Genomic DNA, 21107 nt, shown 5'->3' with positions numbered 1-21107 from the left:
TATCACATGGACGCCCATGGAGTTTCTCATAGGGCGAAATGTTGTGCAAAAATGGAGTGGGAATGCAATTGATTAAGGATGTAGCATGAGGCAAAGCGTAGCACCAAAAGCTGGGTGGTAGGCTTGCCTGAAATAGAAGAGCGCGTGTGACATTGAGAAGATGTTGATGCTTGCGCTCTACAATGCCATTTTGTTCAAGGGTTTCGACACATGAGGTTTGATGGATGATTCCTTTTGAAGCATAAAAATCATGCATGAGAAACTCAGGTCCATTATCACTTCTTATGATTTTCACTTTGCTATCAAATTGAGTTTCAATGGATGCAATGAAGTTTATGATGATATGTCGAGTTTCAGCTTTCGTATGCATGAGATGGGTCCATGTGAATCGCGAGTGATCATCAACAATCATCAGAAAATATCGATGACCATGCATAGAGAGTTTCGAACATGGTCCCCATATATCTATATGCAACAAATCAAAACTGTGGGATGCATATGAATTGCTAGAAGGAAAATGTAGCTTTCTGTGTTTTGCATAATGACACGTATTACATGTAAAATTCTTGTTATTTCGTAAAAGAGGATAGTAGGATTGCATGCATTGTAACCTTTCAGATGATGGATGGCCCATTTGGAAGTGCCAAAGGTCTATAGGGATGATATTACATTTAGGATGAACGATAGTAGAACATATGGTTTTAGAGATTATTTGGTCTGGCGTGAGCTGGTAGAGGTCGTGTCTCACTTCAACTGTACCAATCTTCACACGATTGCTCATATCCTGCAAGGTACATGATGTAGAAGAAAAGATTAGAGTGTAGTTAGTGGAGGATACAAGTTTGGAAATGGAAATAAGATTAAAGGCGAATATAGGTATATAGCGAACATCAAGTAAGGTTATGGATGTCGAAAGGTGCACCACTCCCGAATGGTTGGCGTAGACATGTTGGCCGTTTGGAAGTTTCACCATGACGGGATTGATACGATTATAGGAATGAAGGTTACTTAGTGAACATGTCACGTGATCTGTAGCTCCTGAATCTAATATCCAGGAGGTGGTTGTTTGAGTACTAAGGGATGGAGACATACCTGGGTTTGATGTTGTATCAGTGGAATATGAAGAGATGGAGGCAACCTGTTTGGTCTGTGACTGGTTAGGAGCTGCGTTTCCGGTAGATGGCTGTTGGATTAAGGCGAGTAGGGCTTTGTACTGCTCTGGAGAAAAACGAATAATATCTTGGGACTCGTGATGTTGATTTTGATCATCCGTGGCTTTGCTATCCACTGCCACCACATTATTTGCGGTTGGTCTTCATTTGAAGGTCTTGTATCCCGGCAGGTAGCCATGCTTCTTGTAGCAGACGTCAATGGTGTGTCCGACCTTATCGCAGTGAGTGCATGTTTTTCCATACCTCACGTTATTATTTCTGCTTTTTCCATCGTAATTGAGCGGCATCCCATGCTTCTTATAGCAGACGTTTTCCATATGAGCAGTTCGTCCGCAGAAATCGCAAACAGCTTTCGCGGCATTGATGGAGATATCTCTAGATTCGAGATTAAGATTCGAAGAAACGTTACCTAACAATTGACATTCCTGCTGCGCCACATATGAAAAGATCTTCGAAATTGCGGGTATTGGATCCATAAGAAGCACATGTGATCTGATATTTCCATACTGCTCGTTCAGTCCATGCAAGAACTGCATGTCACGATCTTCAAGCTTTCGTTGTGCGATAATGGCGAGCGCGGAGCAAGAACATCTAATGTTGCAGGAGCAAGTTGGACCAGGTCTAAAATTCTCGATTTCATCCCAAATTACTCGTAGTCGAGTGAAGTACTTTGTAATTGAGAGTGCGCCTTGCTTCATTGTTGATGCTTCTTGTTAGAGATCAGAAATTCGCAAAAGGCCTCCCTGTGAGTATCGCGACTTAAAATTGCGCCATATTTCTTCAGCTTTGTCCATCCATAATATGCTTTGCCTGATAAAGGTTGCTACTGAGTGTACAATCCAAGAAACTACCATGTTGTTACATCGACGCCACACTTCATACGTTCTATCAGTCTTCAATGGTTCAAGCGCGCTTCCATCTACAAATTCCACTTTATTCTTGGCGCTTAACGCAATGATCATGGACCTGCTCCATGAATGGTAATTAGTTGCATCCAGAACTAGAGAGACGAGGGCAATGGTTGGGTTCTCACTCGGATGCAGGTACAGGTAGCTCTCCATGTTACTGAGTGTGGCTTCATTCATGACGAATGATTTAGAGTTGATAGAAGGATGAAAGATAAGGTGAGTGCGCAGCAGAGCTCTTCATTGGAAGAGCTTTGATACCATATCAAAGATGTATTTGGCCATGTAGCAGAAAATGTGAAATGAAAATGTTTAAGATGATCAAAACTACATCTCAAGCTTTATTGAATTGTAGCAGAAGTATATATATACAAGGGGATGAAAAGCTTGTTGGAGAAGCTTGATAGGTAGTTACAACAGAAGTCTTAACTAACCTAACAAACCAGCTAACTAACTAATCTAACTAACTATCATGATGCTGCTAAGATCTTTTACCGAAAGAACTCACTAACATTCTTACTTTTTCCGGAATCTTTACTTCCAAGTTAGTTTTTTTTTTGGCTGAATACTAACACTGTTACTACTCTCTGCGTGCATGTGTGTAAGAGAGAGAGAAAGAGAGAAACAACGAAGAGAGCAATAAATGAACAAGATGATTGAGTAGTTCATAGTGTTACCACCGTCGTCATCATCGTCGTCAACTTCGGAGGTTACAATTCTTTGATTTTTCCTTTTTTTCGGATTTTGTCTGAAAAACGCAAAACCAGAATCGAGATTCGCAACCGAGAAAAAAAAACGAAAACGAAAAAAAATCACATTATTAACAAGTGTAATAAAGTGAGTTTGTTGTTGTTCTTGTTGTTGTTTTTCACCTCGTTCATCTTCTTCGTGTAGAAACGTTTCGCTTCTTCCTCTTCCCATTGTTGCAGAAACAATCGAGAGAAATCCTAAACTCTCTGGCAAAAGGTTTCAGAAGTTGCAAATAGAAATGATATGAAATGTAAATGTGCGAGGCGTGAGCTAGAAGTGGTGCTCACTGAGTGTCACACTCGCGATTCTATTTTCGATTAGCGTACGAACGCGACTCTGAATTTTCTCTTTGACGAGCGTGCCCTTGGCTTTTCGGTTTATTTATGAGAGTGCCACCGAGATACTGTGTTTTCGATCTGCTATCTTGATTTTGCCACGTCAGAAGTGGGGATACGTGGTGCGATCTGGATGGGTTGGGAATGAGAAAGGTTGCGAGGGATAGATGGGTCATTTTGTTGAAAGAATTTGGGGTTTAGTGTCATTCGTAGAGGAACATGCATGGAATGTGTGAAGAGGGATAATATTGTTGTGAACATGCTACGTTGATGTGACTGTGAGACTGTGAGTATGCAACTTTATATTTTTTAACTAATGCAGGAATTTTTTCCTTTATGTCTTTTTGAAGAAACTCAAGAAAGGAGGAATTTTTTGTTGCAAGAAATGAATGATTTTCTTTTAAGAAACAAGTAATAAAAAAAACTATGTATCAAAGGAGAGTGATTTTAAAACTATATACATGCTTGTTTTTTCCTACTAAGATAACACAATCCTTAGTGATTTTTTACATATGTTGTAGAAATAATTAATGTAAAAAAAAACAAGACAAAAATAGTGTCTCTCGCTGCACGACAAAAAATAAGCACAAAATTTTATTTAAGGTGGTATATTCTGTTATTCTAGGTGACAAAAATAATTCATGGTAAGTAAAAAAATTTAAAATCACTCTATATTGTTACATGATTTTTTTTATTACTTATTTAGTAAAAAATAGTCGAAATAAATATGGTAAGTCGTGTAGACATTTTTTATCATTTTGATGTTGTTTTACATTTCGCATTTGAAAAAGCATAGGACAGAGAGACGTTTAATGAAAGAAAAATATGTAAAAATTATTTTACCAACTCTTTTTAATACATATTTTATTATTAACTCAAATTTATTAAACACTATAAAAAAATTACGAGTTGTTTTTATTTAACAAGTGTCACTTAAAAAAAATTATAACTCAGTTAAAAAGAGTGATCGAGGTTAAGACTTAAGAGTGTATTATTAACACTCCTATGGTGTTGTGCAAATAACATTTTTCTTCTCGGTAAGAAAACCATTCCCAGCTTAGATTCATAACTCGATAGTAAATTTTACTTTTTGGATTTTAAAATTTATTTTAAATTTGAAATCAAAATAAATAAATAAAAAACCTTTTTCTCAAATTAGAATTGCTTGATAATTTTATAATTTTAAAATTTAAAATCATTTTTAGTTATTTTTTTGGTAGTGTATTTGCTTATCATGCAATTTATAATAATAATAAAGGATAGATAAAAATTGAAAGATCAAAAATTTATTTTTAAAAAGCTTTAAAAAAATCTTTGTAATTAACCTTCGAAAAATTCTATTTGACTTAAGGAGAAGGAAACTTTAAAATAGATTGAGTTAAATTTGATAATTAACTTTATCTAATTGAAAATTCACCGGGACTATACTTTTTACTTGTGCATCCATCTCAAACCATCATTGATTCATTTTACATCTAACGTCTCTTCTATGTTTTATATTTCTTAGTTGTTTTTTTTATTATTAGTCACGTTTGAGTTTTCAATTTTTCATTTTGAATTCAAATGTCAGCCTCTTAAGTGAAGAAAAATAAAGGAAAAGAAATGTAATAGTGTGTTTGGATGGAGCAATTTAACAAGATAATTCATTTTTTTAAGGAATTTCGAATGATTCATGGTAAAATAATTTATTTGGATAGAATATTTGAAAGGAAATTGAATTTTTGATATCTTTATGAATCATTTTGATAAACTAAAAATAATGGGATTTCAAATTCTCTCAAAAAATAAATAATTTTAAAAAAAAATTAGGAGATGCTTACTCTCACTCTTGTTCTTGCTCATCACCCTCTCTCTCTCACTCAACGCTTGCAACAAGGGGTGACCAAGGTTTTTATGGTCGACATCAACATGGGTTGTTTTTCACCAATGTCGACTAAGATTTTTTCATTCAAGACTTTTTGTATGATGTCAGCCAAGGCTATTTTTGGCTAACACTGACTATGCTTTTTGGCTGACATCACTACTAAAAAAAGTTTTTTATGACGCATATTTAAAGACGATTGTTGAAAAGCCATCGTCGTTTAGGTAGTGGTGACATTTTTTGTAAATAATTTCAACTTTTCAAGGATGATTGTTGCAAAACTATCTTTAAAACATCTTTTCGAAGACGATTTTTTGTCAAAATCGTCCTTGAAATTAGATCCTCAACGTCGGTTTTACAAAGAAACCGTCATGATTGGAACTTTATTTTCTTGTGATTCCACTCACTCTCGTAGTCCTTTCCTCTCATTTCCTCTCCTCGCGTCCGTTCCTCTCCATGCGTATTTTTTGTTTTCAACTTTTTACTCCCTTGTGTTCGTTCCTCTCCCTCCACATACCTCAACCCAAACCTTTTCCCCCTCCCCTCCCCTCCTTCCATGTCACCCCCTTACACTCCCTTTTCGAATCTGATCCACCACTTCAGGGAGAAAGAGCAACATTGGATCACACGCTGTTAGTGTCAGGAGAAAGCATGAAAGAGAGGGAATCATATGACATGGTGCTCAGGGACTCGTTGTCCTCCTCGAGAAGCGGTGAGTCGAGTTCAGTTTGCTCGGAGACGTGGCCATTTTCGGGAGAGTGTGACGAGGCGACGATGAGTTTCTATGATGGTGACGATGGTGAACCAAAGCGGGTGAAGGCGATGGTGTGCTTCGAGGACCGGGCCGGTCTTAATCAAGACGTGGCGTAGGTGATCCGGTCAATTCGAGCCACCATAGATGTGGCAGAAGCATTATTGAGCTCAAAGCCACCATCAGTGATCTCTCCATCAAGAGCACCATAGGGTCAAAGTAGCATCATGACTTGCAGACTCTACTGAGTGAAGAAATGACCAACTTGTACACGTGCCTCAATGGCTTTGCGTACAACAAAGGACGTGTGAAGGACAGAATTGAGAAGAAATTGCTTCAAATATCGCATCACGTGAGCAACTCGTTAGCCATGGTGAACAAAGTGCCTGGAGTGAATAAATTAACAACTTCTTTGGAATCTGATGAGGTGTTTCCATAATATGTAAAGATGCAAAAGGGGTTCCCTTCGTGGGTGTCCTCCAAAGACCTATATAAATATTCTTGTAAATTTTCAAATATCTTTGTAATCATTTTAGAAACTTTATGCCAGTAACCTATGGAGAACTGCATTAAAGGAGAAGAGAGAACTAGAGTGCCTGTAAAAGCCATTATATAATTCAGTTCGTCAAGCAGCAGAAGTTCATCGTCAGGTTGTAATTTTAGTCTTACTTTCCAGCTTTAACCCTTTATTTTGATGACTAATTTTGGAAAAATAAAATTGGACAAGATTGTCATGGTTTATTGTTTAGATATGGAGGAGGAAATGAAGAGTGGGAAGTGGAGGTAAAATTAATGTGGGTCTGACCTCCTACTTTTTATTCTCCAAAAATTTGTGGAAAACATTCAGAGAAAGCTAATTTGTAAAAAAAAAAAAAATCACTGCTACTATTTCATTCTTTATACTTCCATTAGATTTTAACTCAAGGAAATAAAGTCTTATTTTCCTTTTCTTTATTTCCCTTGTTTCATCTTATTTTATTTTACATTCAAGTGAAAATTTGAGATGTATATTTATTCTTTGATAAAGCTTGGTGTTATAACATTAGCTTAGTATATTCTTTATTTCTAAGTAGGTTCGCAAATTTATTAAAGACATTTTAAAGTCTGGAATGTTGATGACTTTGTAAGCCAATATCAGAGGATGCTCTTTAAATTGGTAACACTTGGTTTTCTGCTTTTCCCTTTTGTTATGTGGTTTCTTGCTTTATGGTACAAAATATTAAGAATAAGCAATGAAAGGCCACCAAGAGCATAAACGTTGTGAGAATGTTATGCTGGATGAGTGATTGTAAAAGAAAAATTAAATGGAAATGAATGTATTTGAGAAAATGTAGTAATGGCACCTATTAAGAAAAAAAGATGGCAAACTCATACCTCAGATGATTTGGAATGTGAGAAAGATCGATGGAAGCCCCAATTAAAAAATTTGATCAAATAAATGATAGCTCCAATTACTGGAAAATCCCTTATTGAAACCATTAAAAAGGATTTAAATTTAAATGGCCTCTGTGAAGTGTTGGTTTTTTATGTAATCATTGTAATGTAATGGTTTTGTCTGATGTTGTAACTGACCTCATCTAGTTGGAAAATGCTTTAGTTGTTTTGGGTTTCTTCCTTGAATTGTTTTCTTAAATGAGACTCTTACTCTTTCAGGGTTGCTACTCACTGGACCCCAAATTCAGGGGATAAGACTATACTTCAATATGATGATGTGATGAAATTAGATTTTGGTACCCATGTTGATGATAATACATAGAATATTTTTTTTATTCAATCTTGTGTTTATGTGATAATACTAGTAATTAGTGTATGCATGTTTTAATATTTACTTTGTTGAACCTCTTGTCATGAATTATGTTTTGTAGGATATATAGTTGATTGTGCTTTTACCATGGCATTCAACCCCATGTTTGATCCACTACTTGAAGCCTCTTGTGAAGCAACCAATATGGGTATTAAGGTACATTCTCAAAAAAATGCTTAACCCTATGTGAAATGAGGGGTATTACATCATGTAGCATTGTAGCTGGAATTTCTTGGATAATTAATAATGTCAAATGGCTCGGCCCAAAGATTACCTGTTTAAAGAACACTACCCATCTATCCTTTCATATTGACAGGTGTAGTTTCTTTTGTCTAAATAATTAAATTAATAGTGTTCATGTTTGGGTCACATGCAACTCAAACTTGTGTGTGGCCTTTTTAACTATTTTTTCTATTATTCTATTATTTTTATTCATTTCTTAATTATGTTATACATCTTATTTTTTATTCTATTTTTATTTTAAATCATGTTATATTTTAATTATATTTTCTAATTCTTTTTTTAAATTTTTTTATTTTTAATTATATATATATATATACACACACACACACACATACATTATTTTTGCCATTTGCTACAAACTCCAATGCCTACTGCTATATTTATCTGACAGCTACAATATGCCATTGATAACAGTGTATGTTACTTGTTGTCCATTATAATGTAGATTGTAGAATGCTCCTTAGTCAATCTAATATAATGATGATTCAAGTGTTTGTTATTGACACAACTGCACTTGATTTGTGTATGTGTTGGTGATAGGAAGAAGAACTTACAGGGGAAGAACACAAATCGAGACCCAAAAGAATCACAACACCACTAAAATATCTTCAAGATTTTGTGTAAAATCTACTGAGCTGGCAATTGCGACAAGTTGTCTACCACTCACCATTATACCTGCATTCTATTATTAGGATTTTGTTAGAATTCTGTTATTCAAGGATTTGAGTGTCATAGCACCTCAAATAGCTACTTATAAATAGCTCACCAATGTAATAAGGCAAACAAGCTTAATGAGAATCATACCTTCCCTTCTCTTCTTCTTGGAAGTAGCCTAGACCTCGAATTCTAGTGCTTAACTGTTTGTGCTCCTAACATTGGTGCTCTTGTTGTCCTCTATGGCCAATTCCACCCGCTCAAAATCCAACATGGATAGGATTGAGGAAGCCATTGCTCGGCTCACCTCAAATCAACTATCCCTCATAGCCACCCAAAATACGATGTCCTTGAAGCTGGATGAGCTTTTACAAAAAATGGCCAACCTCGAAACCCAACCTCACTCACCGTTCACCTTGACCACCCCACCACAAAACCCAATTGCCCCTCATACCCCTCGTATGAAACTTGAAGCCCCAAAGTTTGATGGGTATGAACCTCTTAGGTGGATCTTCAAAATTAATCAATTCTTCGAGTATCACTCGACCCCTGACTCTGACCACCTTACCCTTGCCTCATTCTCCATGGAAGGCCCCGCCTTGCCTTGGTTCTAGTGGATGGCTAGCAATGGCCAACTCACCTCCTGGCCAATCTTTTTACAAGCTCTTCAGGCTCACTTTGCCCCTTCCTAATATGATGACCCCACCAGCGTGTTGCTTAAATTGACGCAGCAAGGAACGATGAACACGTATTTATCTGAGTTTAAGACCCTCACAAATTGCATTACTGATCTTCCACCACTATTCCTTTTGAGTTGTTTTGTCTTGGGACTGACCTGTGAGATACGTGGCAAGGTCCAAGCCCTACAACCTTTGATGTTAGCTCAGGCCGCGGGGTTGGCATGCCTGCAGGAGGAAAAGTTCCTTGACCTTCGTAGGTCACTGCATGGCCATTCATCCTTTTCCCCTGCACCGCCACCTGCCACTTTAGCAGGACCACCCCCTCTTCCACCATTGCTCCCTTCACCACCAAAACCACCCCCTATTCAAGTCAAACGCTTAACTCCTAATGAGATAGCTTCGTGTAGGGAACGTGGCCTCTGCTTTAACTGTGATGAGAAGTTCCATCGTGGCCATCGTTGTGCTTTTAGAGCCTTCCTTTTGATTGCGGATGAAGATGATGATGTTTCGCCAGAAGTTCCCCTTTTGAACCCACCCCGCGGAACCATGGGGAACAACTGACCCGGCTCCAACCCAAATCAACCTACACACACTCTCGAGCCACTTGGCCCCCGAAACACTATGATTACTGGGACATATTTGTGAGAATCCGGTGCATATATTAATTGACGGAGGTAGCACACATGATTTCATCAAGGAATCGTTGGTTCGAGCCTTGGGCTTCACAGCCAAACCCACTACCCCGCTACGGGTCATGGTGGGCAACGATCACCAGCTCCAGTGCAATCTCCTTTGTAAGAATGTTGCAGTGACCATTCAGAGCATGCTCTTCTTAGACGACTTGCATGTTTTACCTCTTTGCGGCACAAACGTGGTTCTGGGTGTGCAATGGCTTAAATCGCTTGGTCTTATTCTAACGGACTACAACGATTTGACCATGAAATTCATTCGAGAGGGCCACCTTATTGAACTGAAGGGAGACATGGACTCCAGCCTTCATGCCATCTCAACCCCACAACTACGATGCCTAATCAAAACCGATAATGCCAGTCAATTTTTTCATCTTCGAATTATTTCCAGAGACCTTCCTTGAACCCAAACTTCATCCCTGTCCTTACCACCCAAAATCTCAAATCTCATCACCCAGTTTGCCAACCTATTCCGAACTCCTACAACACTACCTCCATCTTGCCCAACCAATCACAATATCCACCTCATTCCCACAGCTGAACCTGTCAATGTTCATCCTTATAGGTACCCCCACTTTCAGAAAAAGGAAATTGAACATCAGGTTGAAACCATATTACGCACTGGTGTCATCAAACCCAATACCAGCCCATTTTCCTCTCCTATTCTTCTGGTTAAGAAGCGCAATGACACATGGCAGTTTTGTGCAGATTATTGCGCCCTCAACGCGATAACCATCAAGGACCATTTTCCCATTCTGACAATTGATGAGCTCCTTGATGAACTGGGTGGTGCACACTGGTTTTCCAAACTCGATCTCTTACAAGGCTACCACCAAATTCTGATGAATGAAGAAGATATCCAAAAGACTACCTTCAGAACTCACCATGGCCATTATGAGTTTTAGGTCATGCCTTTCAGGCTTTGCAATACCCCTTCTTTGTTTCAGGTGATTATGAACACGCTTTTTCGGACACATCTTCGTCAATTTATCGTCGTGTTCTTTGATGATATTTTGATATACAGATGTATATACAAAGACCATGTCTCTCATTTGAAAATTGCTTTCCATCTATTACTCGAAGGACAATTTTTCCTCAAGCTCTCCAAGTGTTCTTTTGCTCAGACCTAGGTCGAATACTTGGGGCACATGGTGTCAGCTCATGGTGTGGAACCAATCTCGACCAAGGTTTAGGCTATTCTTCAGTGGCCCGCCCCACAGTCTTAAAGGGCATTGCAAGGTTTTTTGGGACTTACGGGATTTTATCGACGTTTCATCAAAGGCTACGCCACCATACCAGCCCCTCTGAACAAATTGTTGATGAAGGACAAATTTGTTTGGTCCAAGGAAGCTCAAGTTGCCTTCACTAATTTAAAAGGTGTTATAACGACGACACCAGTCCTCTCGGTCCCGAATTTTGAATTGCCCTTTGTTCTTGAGATAGATGCATCGGGTGTCAGCATGGGTGCCGTGTTATCACAACAGGGCCACCCCATCACATTTTTTTAGTAAATCTTTCAGCCTTAAGCTACTTTATGCCTCAACCTACATCCCGGAGCTTTTCACAATACCGACAGTTGTGAAGAAATGACACCAATACTTATTGGGGCATTCATTTATGATATTCACAAATCACAATAGCCTTAAAGAACTCATGACCCAAGTGATACAAACACCGGAGTAACAGATGTACCTCGCAAGGCTGATGGGTTATGATTATACGATCCACTACCATTCGGGCTCATCCAACGTTGTTGCAGATGCCTTGTCAAGGATACTGGAAATATCCCCTGGTACCCTTCTCTCTTTATCAATTCCCTGCTTCACCTTTCTGGAAGAACTCAAACGCCAATTACACACTGATCCTCATTACACCACTTTGCGTCAAGCTATTGCGGCAAACCCAACAGCTTACCCAGAGCATAAACTTACTCAAGATTTAATCTTACATAAGGGTCGCATCTGGTTACCCAATACTTTTCCTTTCATTACTTCATTATTAGCAGAATTCCACTCATCTCCGACAGTGGGTCATATAGGGATAGCCAAGACCATGGCAAGGATCAATGAGAACTTTGTGTGGTCAGGCATCCACAAGGACGTACAACAATTCATTACCATTCGTTTGGATTGTCAGCATACCAAATATGAGGCACGTAGACCAGCAAGACTCCTCTGTCCCTTACCCGTGCCTCTCCGACAGTGGGAGGATCTTTGATTGGATTTTATTGTTGGGTTACCACTGTATCGGGGACACAACACGATTTTGGTTGTTGTGGATCACTTTTCGAAGGGGATACATTTGGGCATGTTGACTCCAAACCATACTTCACTCACAGTAGCATCCTTTTTCATGGATATTGTTGGAAAACTCCATGGCATGCCTCGAAGCATGGTTTCCGACAGAGACCCTATTTTCATCAGCCGATTTTGGAAAAAGTTATTTCGGCTTAGTGGAACTCAGCTACACATGAGTTTCGCTTATCATCCTTAGTCCGATGGACAAACCGAGGTAGCCAACTATGTCATTGAACAATATCTCAGGACCTTCGTGCATAAATGACCTTCAACATGGGGAAAATTTTTAAATTATGCAGAGTGGTCACACAATACTTCTAAACATTCAGGATTAGGCCTATCACCTTATGAGGTGACTTTTGGTAAGAAACCTTTCACCATTTCTCAGTATGTTGTCGGAACATCGAATGTGGCGGCCGTTGATGATTTTCTGCCGAATCAAGAAGCAGTATTCAGGGAGCTCCATAAGAAACTTCTAAAGGCTTAAGAGATCATGAAGCATTATGCTGATAACAATTGTCGTGAAGTCAATTATAAAGAAAGGGATTGGGTCCTGGTCCATTTACGACCTCATCGATATTTTCGATTCCAGAGCACTCAACAGATAACGTTAAGCTTGCTAAGAGATACTTTGGTCCATATTAGGTATTGGAACAAATTGGGACTATTGCTTATAAGCTCCAATTACCCCCAAAAGCCTGAATTTATTCGGTGTTCCACTGCTCCTTACTTAAACCCTTTCATCATTCTAAAGACATTGCTATCACCCCATTACCGTTACCAGTAAAGAGCATTGATAATCAACCAGTCCTTACTCCTTTGGTGATATTAAGCACACGTTGGCAATCTTTTGATACTGAACCAAAGTTGCAAGTCCTTGTGCAATGGGAAGGATTAACACCAGATGATACATCATGGGAAGATTGGGAGCTGTTAAAGAGTGATTGTCACCTTGAGAACAAGGTGTTTTTCCATGCCGAAGGGAATGATAGGAAGAAGAACTTACAGGGGAAGAACACAAATCTGAGACCCAAAAGAATCACAACACCACCAAAATATCTTCAAGATTTTGTGTAAAATTTGTTGAGCTAGAAATTGCGACATGTTGTCTGCCACTCACCATTATACTTGCATTTTGTTAGAATTCTGTTATGCACCAAAATTATGTTATTCAAGGATTTGAGTGTCATAGCACCTCAAATAGCTACTTATAAATAGCTCACCAATGTAATAAGGCAAACAAGATTAATGAGAATCATACCTTCCCTTCTCTTCTTCTTGGAGGTAACCTAGACCTCGAATTCTAGTGCCTAACCGTTCATGCTCCTAACAGTTGGTAAGACTAGGAAACTTGCGTGCAATTTCTTTAATTTTGATTTTATTGAAAAAAGGAATTGTCACAATGGAAAGAGTGGCAACTAAGCCAAATCTTTTCCTACTATATATATTTTATGCAAATGAGTGTAGATCTCAATAGGTAGAAGAGGATTGTATTACTCTACTTGTTAATGTTTTGTAGAATATTAATTCACATATATATTTGAATCTAATATAGTTAACAAATTTTAAATAAAAAAAGTTAATGAACAATTATCTTCTCACTCTAAAATGCCTTGAATGTGATTATTATTATTATTATTATTATTATTATTATTATTATTCATCTTAAATAGCTATTTTCAATTAAAAAAGGTGAAGATATGTTGAATATATGCATGCCTGCAAATTGAAGCTACTATATAAATCCAATGAATTAAGACCATTTATTAGGATGCTTAATTAAGTTATAAAATATATTAAAATTAATACTTAGTTAATCATTATTTGATCAATATTTGATTGTTAGGATATTTTTTATTATTTAATATATTTTAAAAATAATTTAGTGTTGGAGTTGGAATGTAAGAACATTGTTCCTATTTTACATTAACCTAATTTTCAATGTTTTTTATTTTTTTATTTTTACCTTTTCTAGGCATTGTGATGTTTTTTCTTTGTTTTATACAATACATTAATTAAATTAGTCTATTGAAGTCTCTTTATTGAGATCGTGTGTTTGTGACCATTGATGAATTATTGAATTTAAAAAAAAACAAAATGATATTTTATTTTATTTTATTTTTTAAAAAAAGACATTTTGAGATAGTTCTATGAAAAATCGTCTTAGAATCCTCAAATTTTTTTTTTGAAAAAAATGATATTCTAAGACAATTTTTCCAATTTTTTTAATAGACATTCTAAAACGATTCTCTAGATAACCGTCTTACAGTTCTTTTGATAACCGTTTTAGAATTCTAAGATTGTTTTTCCAATTTTTTTTTTTTGAAATAGACATTTGAGATAGTTCTCTGGATAATAGTTTTAGAATTCTCAATTTTAATTTTTTAAAAGACATTCTAAGAAATAATTATACCCTTCTAAGAAGGTTTGAAAACCGTCATGAAAAGTTTTGATTTTTCACGATAGCGACTTCAATGACAGTTGAAAACTATCATAAAAAACCCTTCAGAATTGTTATAAAAAATGCTTTTTATCGTAATACGTTGGGAAGAGGTTTTTTTTTCTGACATCGGCTAAAAGCGGAAGAAAAGAAAATCGAAAGTGAATGAGATGAAGATGAAAGCAAACAAAATAAGGAATGAATTGAAAGTCTCGGATTCGAACACTTACCGGTTGAAGAACGAAGAACGGACGAAGAACGGTGAAGAACGACGGAAAATCTTCACTGATTTGCTCACAGAAACGTCTCATAAGCGTTATGGAAGCACTTCGACTCGATTTTTCTTCACGAAAACGTGTTTTTTCATCCAAAATGGCCGAAATGCATAGCCTAGGGGTCATGAACATTTTTGAAACAGCCCCCCTCCCCTATTTATAGGGAAAAAGGGAGGTGCTTGCCGCCCAGAGGCTTCTTGAGGAAGATTTCTGAGCGCACCCAATTACTAAGTTCACCCCCCTTTTCATTTTTTACCGAAGCCTTATGGGAACGTTTCAAACTTGATTTTCCTCTTTTTTCTTTTCCCTTTCACCAATATTAAGTGAAATATGCTAACCCTAGGTTTTCAGAAATTTTACGGAAGCATTATGGAAGCCCCGGATGCCCCAAATGCCATTTTTTAACAAAATGGAGGTGGTTGCCACCCAGAGGCTTCTTGAGGAGGATTCCTAAACACACCTCATAATTGATAAATTCACCTCCATTCTAGAATGTTCTGGATTAAGTTTTTTGAGTGCACCCCCCGTGCTTGATAAGTTCACCCCCACTTTTGTGTTTTTTGGCTGTTTTCTGTCCAAAATGTCTCGGAACTTTACGGATTCCACCGTGATGAGTGTTAAGCCTTCTAAAGTGATCAAAAATGGTCCCCAGATGAAATTAGAGTGTAACAGTTTATTTACACACACCCCACTTTGCTAAATACACTTCCGTTTTCATTTTTTTGGTCGGTTTCTCCCCGAAACATCCTGGAACTTTACGGATTCCACCGCGATGGATGTTAAAAATTTTGAGGTGGTCAAACGAAGGTCGCATGCCGATAAATAATGGTCCCCAGATGAAATTAGGGTATGACAGTTGTCCCTCTTTACTTATCTTTTATTGGAGATAAAAGGGAAGTAAAGATAAGACACTAATTTCATTTGAGCTGAATCTTTACCCTATCAGCCACTAGCGCAAATCCAAGCAGTAAAACCCATGAAGGCATGAAGACATTGAAATTCCTTCTTTTCTCGTTTAATTCATTTTCATTTCCATTTTGACTCTTTTTTTCTTTTTAAAAGCGTACAAACAAAGGACGACGAGTCCTCCGAAGCACAGGGGAAAAGGATATTGAAGTTTTTGAGGTGAAGACATTGTCGTCTTCAAAATGCAAATGAATACATTGTCACCTTTTGAAGGCATGCAATGACTGAAGACATTGTCGTCTTCGAAATGTAGATGAGAACATTGTCACCTTTGAAGGTATGCAATACTGAAGACATTGTCATCTTTGAAATGTAAATGAGGGTCATTGTCGCCTTTTGAAGGCATGTAATGACTGAAGACATTGTCGTCTTCGAAATGTGTGAGGACATTGTTGCCTTTGAAGGCATGCAATGATTGAAGACATTTTTGTCTTCGAAATTTGTGTGATTATCGTATAGGGCGTCTCCGCATGCCATCGAACTTGATCGTCTTTAGTTAGCAGAGACGAGTCTTGCGCGTCATCGGACTTGAACATCTCTGGATGACAAAGGTAAAATCTGCAACAATCTTCAACATGATTAGAAGTGGACGACCATCATCATCCCGATATCATCAAACTTGTTCGTCTCTGGATGATAAAAGGGATTTCGATAGTCTTCGGATAGGAAGGGTGTGGGTGATAATATGTTGTCTCCGCGCGTCATCAGACTTGTCGTCTTTGGATAGGTTGGGTGCGGGCGACCATATGTATCAGAGCGATCATAAGGTGGGTCCGCGTGCTACCGGACCCTTGGATCACGATAGCGAAATTGAGACTTTTTCGAGGTCTCGGTTGGAAGACGCTGACATCTCCGAGAAGGGTGCAGATGACCACATTGGTCTCTATGTGTCAACGGGCTCGCTTTCCTCTAGATGACGAAAGGTGCGGATAACCATAAGGTGTGTCCACGTGCTACTGGACACTTGGGTCACGATACCAAAATTGAGACTTTTTCGCAGCCTCGGCCAGAAGACGCTAACATCTCCGGGAAGGGTGCAGATGACCACATTGGTCTCTGCATGTCAACGGGCTCGCTTGCCTCTAGCTGACGAAAAGTACGGATAACCATAAGGTGTGTCCGTGTGCGACCGTACCCTTGGGTCACGATAGAGAAATTGAGACTTTTTCACGGTCTCGACCGGAAGACACTGACATCTCCGGGAAGGGTGCAGATGATCACGTTGGTCTCTGCTGTCAACGAGCTCGCTTGCCTCTAGCTGGCGAAAGGTGCGGATAACCATAAGGTGTGTCCGCTTGCTACCGGACACTTGGGTCACGATAGTGAAATTGAGACTTTTTCGTGGTCTCGGCCGGAAGACGCTGACTTCTCCGAAAATGGTGCAGATGACTACATTGGTCTCTGCGTGTTAATGGGCTCGCTTGCCTCTAGCTGACGAAAGGTGCGGATAACCATAAGGTGTGTCCGCTGTAGGATCGAGTGGCCTCAGAATAATTAAGAAGGGGGGTTGAATTAATTATTCCTAAACCTTTACTAATTAAAAAAAAATACTCTTCTAAGGCTTTTACTTATGTTGTTAAGAGAATAAGGAGTAGAAGAGAAACTTAACCAAAAGTAAAAGCGGAGATTAAAATGCACAACGAAAAGTAAAAGGGCAGGGAAGAAGGAGACAAACACACAAGAATTTTTATACTGGTTCGGCAACAACCCGTGCCTACATCTAGTCCCCAAGCGACCTGCGGTCCTTGAGATTTCTTTCAACCTTGTAAAAATCCTTTTACAAGCAAAGATCCACAAGGGATGTACCCTCCCTTGTTCTCTTTGAACCTAGTGGATGTACCCTCCACTAGAACTGATCCACAAGAGATGTACCCTTTCTTGTTCTCAGTCAAACCCAAGTAGATGTACCCTCTACTTGTACCACAAAGGATGTACCCCCCAATGTGTTAAGACAAAGATCTTAGGCGGTTAAACCTTTGATACTTTGTGAATGGGGATACAAAAGAGTTCTCAGGCTGTTAGTCCTTTGAACACTTTTGTATAAGGGAATGGGAAGAATCAAAAGAATTCTCAGACTGTGTCGTTTTGAATTCTTTGACAAGATAGAAGGGAGACACAAAAGAATTCAGGCGGTTAGTCCTTTGTTCTTTTGGAAAAGGGAGAAGAGAGACACAAAATGAATTCAGGCGGTTAGTCCTTGGCGAATTGTTTTTGGCAAAGGGAGAAGAGATGAAAAGAATGAATAGCATAAGTTTTCAAGGTTTAGAAAACCATAAAACTTTGGAAAGCTTTTGGCACAAAGAAGAAAAAGAAGTTCAAAGAGATTCAAGACTTGTAAAGGATTATATAAGATTGATTGGAAAAGTGTCTTGAAAAGAAAATCAAAGCCTTGCTTTTATAGACTCTTCATGTCTGGCCAAGAGGACCATTTAGAAGAGTTATAACTTTTAGAAAAACTTAAAACCAATTTGAAAAAGTCAAAAACCATTTGAAGAGTTACATCTTTTGATTTATTCAGAAACAATCACTGGTAATCGATTATCAAATCAGTGTAATCAATTACACAAGGCTTTTATGTGAAAGGATGTGACTCTTCACATTTGAATTTGAATTTCAACGTTCAAAGGCACTGGTAATCAATTACCAAAACATTGTAATCGATTACAGCTTTTTGAAATTAATTGGAACGTTGTAAATTCAATTTGAAAACTTTTTCAAAAACATTTTGCTACTGGTAATCGATTACCAGAGAGTAAAAACTCTTTGGTAAACATGTTTTGTGAAAAACCATGTGCTACTCAATTTTTGAGAAAACCTTTTCATACTTATCTTGATTAAGCCTTCTCTTGATTCTTAAATCTTGAGTCTTGAATCTTGATCTCTTGATTCTTGATTCTTGAAATCTTGATCTCTTGAGTCTTGATTCTTGAAATCTTGAAATCAACTTTCCTCTTGAATCTTGAAGTGTTCTTGATTCTATCTTGAACTCATTCTTTGATTGACCTTTGAGCTTTTTGTCATCACCTTTGTCATCATCTTTTGTTATCATCAAAACATCTTTGAATCATTCTTGATTCACCATGAAGCTTTGCTTCTACATCCGCGTGCTACCGCACCCTTGGGTCACGATAGCGAAATTGAGACTTTTTCATGGTCTCGGCCAGAAGACGTTGACATCTCCAGAAATGGTGCAGATGACCATATTGATCTCTGTGTGTCAACAAGCTCATTTGCCTCTAGCTGATGAAAGGTGTGGATAACGATAAGGTGTGTCCGCGTGCTACCGGACCCTTGGGTCACGATAGTGAAATTGAGACCTTTTCGCGGTCTCGGCCGGAAGATGCTGACATCTCCGGGAAGGGTGCAGATGACCACATTGGTCTCTGCGTGTGCTCGCTTGCCTCTAGCTGACAAAAGATGCGGATAACCATAAGGTGTGTTCGCGTGCTACCGGACCCTTGTGTCACGATAGTGAAATTGAGAATTTTTCACGGTTTCGGCCGGAAGACGCTGACATCTTCGGGAAGGGTGCAGATGACCACATTGATCTCTGTGTGTCAACAGGTTTGCTTGCCTCTAGCTGACGAAAGGTGCGGATAACCATAAGGTGTGTCTGCGTGCTACCAGACCCTTGGATCACGATAGCAAAATGAGACTTTTTCGCGGTGTCGACCGGAAGACGCTGACATCTCTGGAAAGGGTGCATATGACCACATTGGTCTCTGCATGTCAATCGGACTTGGGGTCTTCGAATGACAAGGTGTGGATATTCGTAAGGTGTCTTCGCATGTTACCAGACTCTTGGGTCACAAGATAGCAAAAAGTGTGCACGGATAACCATCAGGTGTTTCTGCGTGCCATCAGACTCACAGGTCACGATAGCAAAATGTGTGCGCAGATAACCATCGGGTGTCTTTGCGTGCCACCGGATTCACAGGTCACGATAGCAGAAGGTGGGGTGATTGACAAAAACGGGGTTTTTGCTCCTACGTATCCTCAATTTGTGATGAGGAACTCAGACCTACGTAGTTCTTGCTAATTGTGAGACTAAAATAGTCTTGGTGTTCTTTCACTAAAATGCGAACATGCTTTAGTAAAGAAACAAAACCTCCAACTGATCAGAGCAACATACAATTTTGGAGAAAAACAATGTGTCTATTGGGGAATGAGAGTATGCTGATAAAATTTTCTCATAACCACAAATGAGATTTTGGATGTTAGCGTTTCGTTTCTAAACGACCATTTAGAGGAAACACTGGGTCCAACTGAAAATAGAAAAAAAAACCACTCAAAGTGTATCAATCTCACACAGGCAAGTGTTTTATCCTAATTTTGAACCATAGATATGTCATGATTTGACTTTGCAACTCATTTCCTATCAAATCAGAGATAACATGCGCGATCATGGATCAATAGGACTATTTTTTATGAATAGTGTTTTTGGTGGGAAATTTGGCTCTGAGTGTTTTGGCCTTTCCTTTTTCTATTTTTGTTTAGTGCGGGGCGAGAAAGTCGCCAGCGCACAGGATTTCGGTTGGCAATCAAAGGGAGAGGACCACTTCAAGTCGTGATTTCCTTTCTTTCCTTATTTGGTTGTGACTATTCCGTATTGTTTGGATATTTGTCTGGTCCGAAGACCCTTCTGTATAATTCTTTCATTTTCTTTCGATCTTTGATCGGGAATTTTCTTTTTTCCATTGTTTTCTTCCGATTTTTGATCGGGAACTTTCTTTTTTCTTTTGTTTTCTTTTGATCTTTGATCGAGAACTTTCTTTTTCTTTTGTTTTCTTCTGATCTTTGATCGGGAAATTTCTTTTTTTTTTTTTTTGAAACGTGTTAGCAGCTCAATAGTGAGTGACCCTTCTTTCTTAGGAGACCCCACCATTCCTTCTTCAGAGGGCAAGGATGGAAATTTTCATCCTAGGTCAAGGTTTATGGTGAGTTGGGATTTTGGCTCAAGGCTTGTAAAATGGCTGGACATGATGTATGTCAGGGTGTTGATTTGGCCAGCGGTTTAGGGATAAAGGGGATGTCCCACATTATTTCCATGACACACATGCAACAATGATGATTAGGAAATTTTATGCAAAACTGGTCATGCATGCACCCATGTGGACACTCAAGCATCAAGTTTTTGTGGTCATGTGACACTAGGGCTTAGGATTCATTTTCCCTATTTAAGTCAACCCAATGTTTCCAAAACATGCTCTTCTATCAATTCATGCATTCATCCGAGTCCATTTTGGGCATTCGGGAAAATTTTCACTGCATTCATCCTTTAGGTG

The sequence above is a fragment of the Glycine soja genome, chromosome 4 (genome assembly GCF_004193775.1).
Source record: "Glycine soja cultivar W05 chromosome 4, ASM419377v2, whole genome shotgun sequence".
NCBI lineage: Eukaryota > Viridiplantae > Streptophyta > Magnoliopsida > Fabales > Fabaceae > Glycine > Glycine soja.
This window is presented reverse-complemented; position numbering follows the sequence as displayed.